The 10,722-nt window shown below is 35.5% G+C and overlaps 1 long non-coding RNA gene across 1 annotated transcript; it reads left to right on the plus strand.

Moving 5' to 3' along the window:
- The first annotated feature begins 4,265 nt into the window (after window positions 1–4,265).
- On the plus strand, window positions 4,266–8,824 carry LOC105549722. Its single transcript, XR_001007596.1, has 3 exons — window positions 4,266–4,378; window positions 4,628–4,829; window positions 8,623–8,824. It is a non-coding gene; the product is annotated as an uncharacterized LOC105549722 (long non-coding RNA).
- Window positions 8,825–10,722: the final 1,898 nt, after the last annotated feature.

Consider the following 10,722-nt stretch of genomic DNA (forward strand, 5'->3'; position numbering starts at 1 on the left):
AAAAAGATGAGAGGATAAAGATAAATATAAATGCAATAAAAAAGTGATAGGCAAGAGGTAATGTCACTGAATGGTACAGAAAGTAGAAAAGATGGTTAGAAAAGAGTGAAAATATTGGAATGCAAGAGAAACACACAGAGGAGACAGACTAAAAGAGGAAGAATGAAAGTGAGAAGGCCCAGTATACAGTAAGTCTTTTTAAGAGGTTTTGGGGGAAATCAGCCCCCGATAATTCAACATTATTTCACGTAGGTTCTTTTCTATTTCCCTAAGTGTTCGCTGGTCTGAGAAATAAAGGGAAAGAGTATAAAAGACAGAAATTTTAAAGCTGGGTGTCTGGGGGAGACATCACATGTCGGCAGTTTCCGTGATGCCCACAAGCTGCAAAACCAGCAAGTTTTTATTAGTGATTTTCAAAAGGGAGGGGTGTACAAATAGGGTGTGGGTCACAGAGATCACATGTTTCACAAGGCAATAAAATATCACAAGGCAAGTGGAGGCAGGGCAAGATCACAGGACCGGGGCGAAATTAAAATTGCTAATGAAGTTTCAGGCACACATTGTCATTGATAACATATTATCAGGAGACAGGGTTTGAGAGCAGACAACTGGTCTGACCAAAATTTATTAGGCGGGAATTTCCTTGCCCTAATAAGCCTGGGAGCACTATGGGGGACCAGGGCTTATTTCATCCCTTATCTATAACTGTAAAAGACAGACGTTCCCAAAGAGGCCATTTTAGAGACCTCCTCTTGGGAACACATTCTCTTTCTCAGGGATGTTCCTTGCTGAGAACAAGAATTCAGCAATATTTCTCCAATTTACTTTTGAAAGAAGAGAAATATGGCTCTGCTCCACCCAGCTCTCAGGCAGCCAGACCTAATGGCTATCTCCCTTGTTCCCTGAACATCGCTGTTATACTGATCTTTTTTCAAGGTGCCCAGATTTCATATTGTTTAAACAATTTGTGCAGTTACCGCAATCATCACAGGGTCCTGAGGTGACATTCATCCTCAGCTTACGATGATGATGGGATTAAGAGATTAAAGAAAAGACAGGTATAGGAAATCACAAGAGTATTGATTGGGGAAGTGATAAATGTCCATGAAATCTTCACAATTTATGTTCAGAGATTGCAGTAAAGACAGGCATAAGAAATTATAAAAGTATTACTTTTGGGAACTAATAAATGTCCATGAAATAAATCTTCACAATTTATGTTCTTCTGCCATGGCTTCAGCCAGTCCCTCCGTTCAGGGTCCCTGACTTCCAGCAACAAAGAGGGAAAGAAAATGGAATGAGAAGAAAAATGAAAGTAGATGAATATAAAAGACAGCAGGGGGATATCTGAACATCAATGGGATGAATATTTCCAAGCAATGATTGTGGAAGCAAATAAATGTTCTTAAAATTCTTCTTCTACTATAAGTCAACGGTATTCATGTAACTAAATAAACTAAGAACATTACCCATAAATGTAATCACCCCCTTTTACAATTACATGTAATTATATATTAGTGTCAATTCTGATGGTATTTAGTCATTTATTGAATATATAGAACAGGCCAATAAATGAATGTTAGAAATTACAAAATCAATTGTGTGTGTGCTTGTGCACACTTTTGCGTGTGTGTGTGTGTGTGGTGCTGTCTCTCCTCAGCTTCCCTTTCAGCCCTGTTAGGAGGAACTCACTGTAGAGCCTACATCACAGTGTGAGGAACTGATGATTAATGAGGGAGAGTGTTTTCAAATCTAAGGTTCTACATGATCGCTAAACAGTAAAACCACAGGGAACAACAGCACACCTGTGCCAGTACAACCTAAAAATGAAAAATTGAGAAGAGTGTTGCCTTTTCCTCCTTTGTCTTTCCATAGGACAGAAAAATCTTTCAAAAGTTGATGGATATTTTGACATCTGGTGCTAAGCCCAAGTCCCATAACTGTTCCATAAAGATGCTTCAAAATTTAACATGCTCTCTAGCTGGGTGCCTGGGAACTTTCCTGCATCAAAGTATTTATGAGTGATAGATAAACTACAGTTGTAAAGATGTTTGTGGGTGTTTTCAAAGATGGTTTCATGTCCCCCTGCCAGATTTCTATAGGTAGCTTGAACACACTTGGTGCTGCACAACAACCTGTACTTCTAAATAAAAATAAAATTCTGAAATGTTGTTTCAAACATTCACTGAAGTCCATGTTATTTCCATTAATGCCTTTGTCTTTTTAATGCAGTCCTTAGATTTCCCAATCAATTTTCACCGACTTTCTAATTTGGACTTCAGTAATATGCAGCAATCTCATCAGAAAATACATTTAGCACATGGCTAAATTACTGAGTTGGAATTTCATTTTCTTTGGCATTTTAAGATAGTCTGAGTAAACTGATAGTAAATGCTTTGGGGACAATAGACCTCTTTTATCAGTGTACAGCTCTCCACTCAGTGTTAAATTATTTCTTGAAATGGGTAGTTGGAGAGAATAATATTGAGAAGAGAAACATTAAATATGTTTGACTAAGCTAAGAGCCCCAGAATATATTTTAAATTAGTAGGTTCAGTATTATCACCCTTAATTTAGTTCACTCACAAATATACTGTGTTGTGGGATAGCACATTTTTCAAATAAATAGGGACAGAGCAGCAGAATTAGCTGACACTAACTGAATGGCAATTTTATGGATTTATTTTTCTGTTGAAATGAGCTCCTAGCGATAAATGTAGAATACTCTGGAAATGGACTGGTACAATTCAGAAATCTGCAGAAGCTCCTTGACTTATGATGAGGGTGCGTCCTGAAAAACACAACATAACTTGAAAAGATCCTAAGTTAAAAATACATGTAATGCCCCTAACCTATTGAACATCATAGCTTAGCATAGCCTACCTTAAAAGTGCTCAGAACATTTACTGTAGCCCACAGTTGGGCAAAGTAATCTAACACAGGGCCTATTTTACAATAAAGTGTTGCATATCTCTTGTAATTTATTGGACATTGAGCTGAAAATGAAAAGCAGAATGGTTCTATGGGTACTCCAAGTATGGTTTCTAATGAATGGGTATTGCTTCCACACTATTGCAGTCAAAAAAATCGTGAGTCAAATTATAGTAAGTTGGGGGTCATCTGCATTTTTCTGTATTTTGGTGACAACTTCTTGGTTTAAAAATAAAAACATATAGGTGCATAATTAGAGTGAAATATCAGGGGTGGAAGGGCAGTAAGGCATGAGGGTGACATACACCCAAGGACACATCTTTGAAACCTCATTTTCTACTTCAACCTAGCCTTTCCTTTTTATTCCTCTTCTGCTCCTACATGAAAGAGGAAACAGTCCCTAATGCCAATTTCAGACCCTCCCCATGTTAGTTCTCAGTACTTCATGCTTGTTTAAAATGTGTGATCTTTTCCTATCATTTCTAAAACCTCCTAGATAACTCACCTTTTCACTGTTGTTGCAATCTCTCCATATTGTTCTGCAGAAAAATGCTGCTGACTTGTAACCCATCCTTCCTCTTTTTTTTTTTTTTTGTCTTTCCATTGGCAAAGTCACATGGTATGGTTGTGAGTCAATACCATAATAGAACACTAACATACATATGCATATCAGGATATTAGAGAAAATATGAAGAATAAAGCAACTCTATAATTTGCAGCACCATCCAAAAAATGGTAAAATTTCCACCACTGCTCTCTTACATAAATATATTTTTAAAGATTAAAAGCATGTGGGAAGATATACTAAACCAATCTGTTTTATCTAAATCAGTATGATTTACTTTGTCTACATATTTGTAGCCAATTTTTAGTCAATAAAAGTTATTTATACATACACACACACACACACACACACACACATATATATATACACTACACACACACACAAACGAATTCCTCAGCTAAGCATATTGCTATATAGATACAGTGTAATGGGTTTTGAAGGATAAACAGTTGTTCCCTTAGGAAACAGAAGAAATAGCCCAATTTTTAATCTACTGAATATATTTTCAGTCAAATTAGTGGGATATCTTTATGCAAGAAAGATTTACCAAGAAGGGCAATGGATGATATTTGGTCTTCATTCAAAAAAGTTGCTTTGACCTCAAGTGAAAGTACTGAGAAGAACAGAAAACAATACTGTATGTTATATTCAGGAGCTGAAGCACATTTATTGTGACATTTGATGACAGTATAATAATGTGCCTTGGTACCATATTATTTGGTGTGCCATTCTTAGATCTTATGTTGCCATAACAACAGAATATGTGTGTGTGTTTAGTAGAAAGACAATCCTTTTTTTTTCCAGTCAATTTTTTCTTTGATCTATAGAACTCGCTTCTTTTCTCTGAAGTTTTCACAATACAGCGTGATAGAAGGAGCACAGGTAATAATTACAGAAACTTCAAGAGAAAAAGAATATATGTGTTAAATGAAAGCATTAAGCCCCTTGCCTTACGTCCTAAGACATTTAAAGATGATTGAAGTGATTCCTGTCTGTATCTATCATAATGCCTTTTTCCCCTTATCAGAGACAAACTAAATATACAAAGGTTATGGCTTTCTTGATTAATCTATGTGACAGGGGCGAATTGCCTGTTTTCTTTTGTTCCTTTTTTTTTTTTTTTTTCTATAGAGTGCCAGAGGCAGGGAACTCCTATGCTTCACCAGTGACTCATAAGAAAACTTAATAGAAGGTCTCTACTGCCCACTGGCCCTGCAGTACCTGATCGATGTGGTCCCAAAGTTAAGTAGGCTAACCTTCATTGAACCAAGAACTTCAGAGGCATGGGAAGAAGTATGGGAGAAGGAGTCCTTGTACTCTGGCAATGAGGAAAGTAAGTCTGCTATTTTGCTGTTAGTTGTGTTATCTATGTTTTTGAAGACAACCTTTTGTTATCATTGTTACCTGTAGAGTTACTGTATTTTTACAGTAACTGTATTATCTGTAGTAACTGTATTTTGTAGTTACTGTATTATCTTAGTAGTTACAAAATACAGGTCTCTGTGAAACCCTCAGTTTTCCAGATTGTAACATGGATTTAATAACATATAATATTTTTGGTGAGAATTATGTAATTATAATCTATGCAAATGTTTAAAAGACTATCTAGAAAAAACTTTGAGCATAATCAATGATAATTACCATAATTACATGAAGGGATGTGGAAAACACTGAAGGGGGTCTTTGGGCTACTGCTGAGCTGATGACATTTGCTCTTTACCCTGAAGTCACTCTTCCCCTTTTCCTGCAGTATAGAAGAGTTCATCAAGTTTTCATTTGATAATCCAGTTCACGTTTGATAATTTTCTTGCTAACTATCACCTATGACCCAAGCCAGCACGATGAGCTGTTAAGAGGCACTATGCTAGGTATTTAATACTTTGCAGCATTTACCATGGTGATGTTGGGCATGGAGTTACTTCTAAAACCATTATTTTAGATATTTTACAATTTCAAAGAAACATCACATGTATTTTCAGTACTAATTATGTACACACATTTAATATTTGATATGAATATCTTATCAGTGGTCCTCAAATCCAGCAGCACATCAGAATCACCATGGAGAGTATTGCAAATATAGGTTTATGGGCACCGCAACAGTGATGTTCTGATTTGGTAGGAAGAAAGTAGGGCCACAAAACCTACATCTTGACAACTTCTAAGACTATTCTGATATAAAATCCAGTTTGAGAATTAGAGTTCTGTAGTAGTTATAGTACTTAAACTTATATTAACTTTGTGGTAAATACACACACACACACACACACACACACACATACACACACACGCCCTATTTGCTACTTCAATGTTTCTTCTCCTCATGTATTTACAGCAGTGCTATGAAGGAGACAATATGACACCCTACATGACAAAACATAGGATGTACTGAATTTGCTTTTAGCACAATTGAAAGACATGCCAGAAAAAAATGTAGACCTGAGAGAAAAAGATTCTATAATGCTTTGCAAAATTATCATTCTTTTAATCATATAATAAGGACTGAATTTAATTTTTGCAAGTTTTTCTTTTCTTTGCATGTTAAGTATTGAAATATCTTCAATATTGTGATCTCTTCAAATTTATCTCAGCAAAAAGCAAGGGCTATATTCTATCATTGTCGTCTATTTTTGTATTTCTATTTATGAGGTAGGCCATCATTATAATGTTAAGTAATTAATGAGATATGAACAGTGAAATTATTATGAGGCTTTAAATCATTTAAAGTCTATTCAGTATTATTACATCTTTGACAAAGGAAAATAAAATTCATGATGAAAATGGGAATTACAACCTCATCTAAACTAATCTAACTGTGGTTTTTAAATATCACTTGGATCAACACATTAGCTCTCCTTAATAACTGTCAGTCCCAATATATAGGTGATTGACCTAACTTTATAGTATTCACCATAACTCCTTAGCTATAGCTGACAGGACTGAAAATTGTGTAGGATTATTTCTCATATGTCTAACGTGGTCCTGCATGTTAACATTGGCTAGTTGAATGCATGTTCCCTAAATGAATCCCTCCTTCAAATTTGAGCTCCCATGTAATCTGTTTAGATTTTGTTTTCTTCAGTTTCAATTAACTGGCCAAATCCAACCTAACCTTGTAGAGGAAACAACTAGTAATAGTGTTATCAAAGGACTCAAACAGGCATGTGTGTTTAGACATGTTGGTATATTCTGTTCTGCTTATATATAGGAGATGGTTCATGAAGCCATTTGAAAAAGTTACTTTCCCAGCTACAAGCTAAACTCCGTGTGACAATTTCTTTAAGCTATCCCCATCCATTCGGAGCACTTGGGCCTTTTCTTGCATTCTACATTTTTCACTATGTGTGCCAGCTTGTCCTCTATCCTCTGAATTCACCTAGTTCAAGTCCTGGTTTTAAAAATTTTATTAATTATACTCTTAAAAGAAGATGTTACAAATTGTATGTAAGAATAAATATGCAGTCATGACTGCTCATTTTATCATAGTAACTATGACACTAAGAAACAGAGAATAAAAGTTTGCAAAATTGGGAATAAAATGACTTAGATTTTACTCCATAAATGTGTGATAATCTTGCGCCAGTTCTTATTACACTAAGCCTTTGTTCCCTCATGTGTAAATGGGAATAAATATGCTTACCTTCTGCTTCACAAGGTGGTTATGAGTTTAAAATAAGGCAATTTATGTGAAGATGCTTTGGAATTGTGAAGCATTATATAGAAAAATTATGTTATTAAAATAAATAACTTCCAATTTAATATCTCAGTTGTATAGAGTAAAAGATTGAATAGGCTTTTGTATACAGCAGATTTGGCCAGGAATCAGTACCACGACTTCTGTGAAATATGGTTAATAATGTCTAAAAGTTAGGACTTCTCTGAAGATCAATAAGATCAAGTTTATCTCTTGACTGCCTCTCCCCTCCAATGTTTACTTCCTAAAACTTATCCTGTTTTCCAAAGCCATACATCTCAGGCTTTTGCACATAAAACTTTGATTGTATAAGCATATATCTGTAAAAATACACCCCCCCCCCCCCACATATATACACATAAAAATAACAAGCAAACAAAAATCTTCCTCTCTGGTTTCCCATGGAAGCTATGTATCTCCATCATGAAATGTATGTCACCATGATGATTTTATGTTTTTTACTGTCTACTAGTTTATACCATAAATTCCTTGAAATATAGGATAATTGACTTAATTTGCTTTATACTTTCATGATCTGACACGCCATATACTTAACACTCAATAAACATTTTTAGAATTAGAGTAAGTAGCTCAGAAATGGACATTCAAATTCACATGAATTCATTACTGAGCTACTGACTATAGAAATTGTGTTGCAATTCTTACTAGATTAAATCCAACTTCTTCTATGTTATTTGGAAATAATAAAAAAAACCATGATGCTATACTGAGCATTATAATAAGATACATTATATTCAGAGAAAGTGTTTTTCTGTAATAAGCTGTTTATTACAGTAAAATTCCATTAAAAAAATTCTGGTATGTATTAAGAATGATAACACTGTTTCTCCTTAAGATATTTGTCCTATACCCAGAGGACATATATTCATATATTATATTGGAAATATTATTAGTGCATTTAAGTTCCAGATCAACTGCAAGTCCCACCCAAGGAATTAATACATCTTTTTATACAGTAGTTATATAATCCATTAAGTGTGTTTATGCACAGTGGAATTGTAACTGGGATGGATGATATGAAGTCAACCTTATAACTTCTCGGAAACTCATAGTTGCACAGTAGCGAGAATGAATAAAAAGGGAAGTGTCTCACTCTGCCATCCTTTTTTTAATCTGTAAAATTGAAAATAAAAAATTAAATAATCATTTTTGTCAAGTACAACTAGGGTTTGGAGCTCCCACGGAGTCACTTGCCCAGCAGCCTTTCATCCTCTTACTGAATCTCTGAAGATACATACAATGTATGGTGAAAGCACTCCCCTCCACTTTCTGCATTTTCTTGGTCTTTCCTTTCTATTCCCCTCAAAATTTATAAAAGCAGATATCAGGGGTTGACGGAGGTAATGATCATGATTGGTAACTGAGATGGGAAGCGCTGCCTATGATCCTAAGAAATGTTACTTTCCCCCAGAAAAACATTAACAGTGCAAGACACAGCGAGAATCACAGAGCCATGGATGGACGATCCTTTTGAGGACAATAGAGGGGGAATTTGGATAAGTTTCCTGAGTGAGAAACCTTCCAGATGGCAATCTGAAAGTTAGTTGTTCCTTCTCAAAACACAGAGCTTTCTCAAGAGAAAGATAACACTCTCCTTCATCAGAGCGAGTGAGGTAAATTTTCAACAGAGTTATTCTGGAATTGGAAAACAAAATGCGTGCAAGGAGTTTTTTTGGTTGTTTGTTTACATAACATAGTAGAAATACCTGATGTTTTGCGGTTGAGGCAAAACATCCTCTAACACAAGAATACAATGTTTATAATGCATCTGAGGACCTTTCCAATCAGGAATGACAGTGCAGAATTCAAAGAGGTCAACACAGACTAGAGTATGAAACAAACTAGAAGAGGTTACGAGTCTCAGGCTTTACCAACTGAGCTAGTCAGGTGACCACAGAAGAGATAAACAGGACACAGAAGTGACCCAATTACTTCCCAGTCCTCAAATTGGAGTTATGACTCATCACTAATAAGGAAAATTGCTGATTATTGTTCATACTTGAATATGGTATGTAGGTGATTATGTATACATTTAAGTTAATCAGTCACTGCGTTCATTTAACCATTTTGAAATTGAGTTGTTTTTAACACATTTATTTGATTGAAAAGTTAAGATTAAAACAAATTAAAAAACCAAATGTTCATCAGCAATAGATCATTCTTACAATTCTATACAATTGAATACTAATAAACAATAAAAAGAAGAAGCTATAGTTACACTAAACACAGATCTTCAGTAAAAGAAGTCAAATACAAGTTTATCTAATATTTTATTTATATTAAGTTCTAAAAATAAACTACTGTGATACAATGGTACATATAAAAATGGATAATGATTTTTATGGGGGATGTGTGACTAAAAGAGGCTATGGAGGTTGGGGGGCTTCTGGATGATGGTACTATGATTCTTAGATCTAGATGCTGGTCACTAGGATTTTATCACTTTGGGGACATTTTACCAAGTTATAGAGAATGGCTATTCATATGTCATCTTTCATTTGAAAGAGTTCAAAATAAATAAACACACAGGTCATGAATGTAATATATAGAAGAAATACATAGCAGGACAATTTTCTTGTCAACAGCTCTCATATTTGCCATCCCAACCAGCATACTCCACAAGTCAATGAACAATTTGCCAACTCCAAATATCCTAATACTTCAAATTTGATGCTTTGGTTCATTTTGTTCCCCCAGCTTGGATCATCTACATTTTCTCTTCCCTGGAGAAACCAAGTTCAGTCCACAAAGTCCATGTAATATTTCTCTGAACTTAAGAGCTCCTGATCTGAACATCCTTACATCTTTGATTATCTCTAAATGAACTTTTTTTTTTTTTTTTTTGAGACGGAGTCTTGCTCTGTCACCCAGGCTGAAGTGCAGTGGTGTGATCTCGGCTCACTGCAACCTCCACCTCCCAGGTTCAAGCAATTCTCCTGCCTCAACCTCCTGAGTAGCTGGGCTTACAGGCACACGCCACCAGGCCCGGCTAATTTTTGTATTTTTTTAGTAGAGACGGGGTTTCACCATGTTGGCCAGGCTGGTCTCAAACTCCTGACCTCGTGATCTGCCCGCCTCAGCCTCCCAAAGTGCTGGGATTACAGGCATGAGCCACCGTGCCTGGCCTAAATGAACTTTTTTTTGCTGCCTATTACAGTTTGTATACTTGTCTACTCTTTCTCTTAAACATGAAGTTTCCTTAAGTCAGGGGCTATGCTTGCCGTCTTTGTGTTTCCCTCTAAAGTACTTGGCATAGCTCCTGGCCTATATTAAGTACCATAGTCTGTAAATATTTGTACAATGGAATGATACTTACAGTTATTTTAGACTGCAATGCCTTTATATTCCACACAATTTTAGAGGTCATTTTGCAGTTCCTCAGAAGGCTATGATCTTTTAATCTATGGTCAAGGATAAGAATACTTGTGGTACTTCATCACAGTATAACGTAACAACAAACTTTAATTGTTTAATATTTCAATCTGCAAGATTTGCCTAATAGATGGGAAAA

Source organism: Mandrillus leucophaeus, unplaced genomic scaffold (genome assembly GCF_000951045.1).
Source record: "Mandrillus leucophaeus isolate KB7577 unplaced genomic scaffold, Mleu.le_1.0 Scaffold454, whole genome shotgun sequence".
Classification (NCBI taxonomy): domain Eukaryota; kingdom Metazoa; phylum Chordata; class Mammalia; order Primates; family Cercopithecidae; genus Mandrillus; species Mandrillus leucophaeus.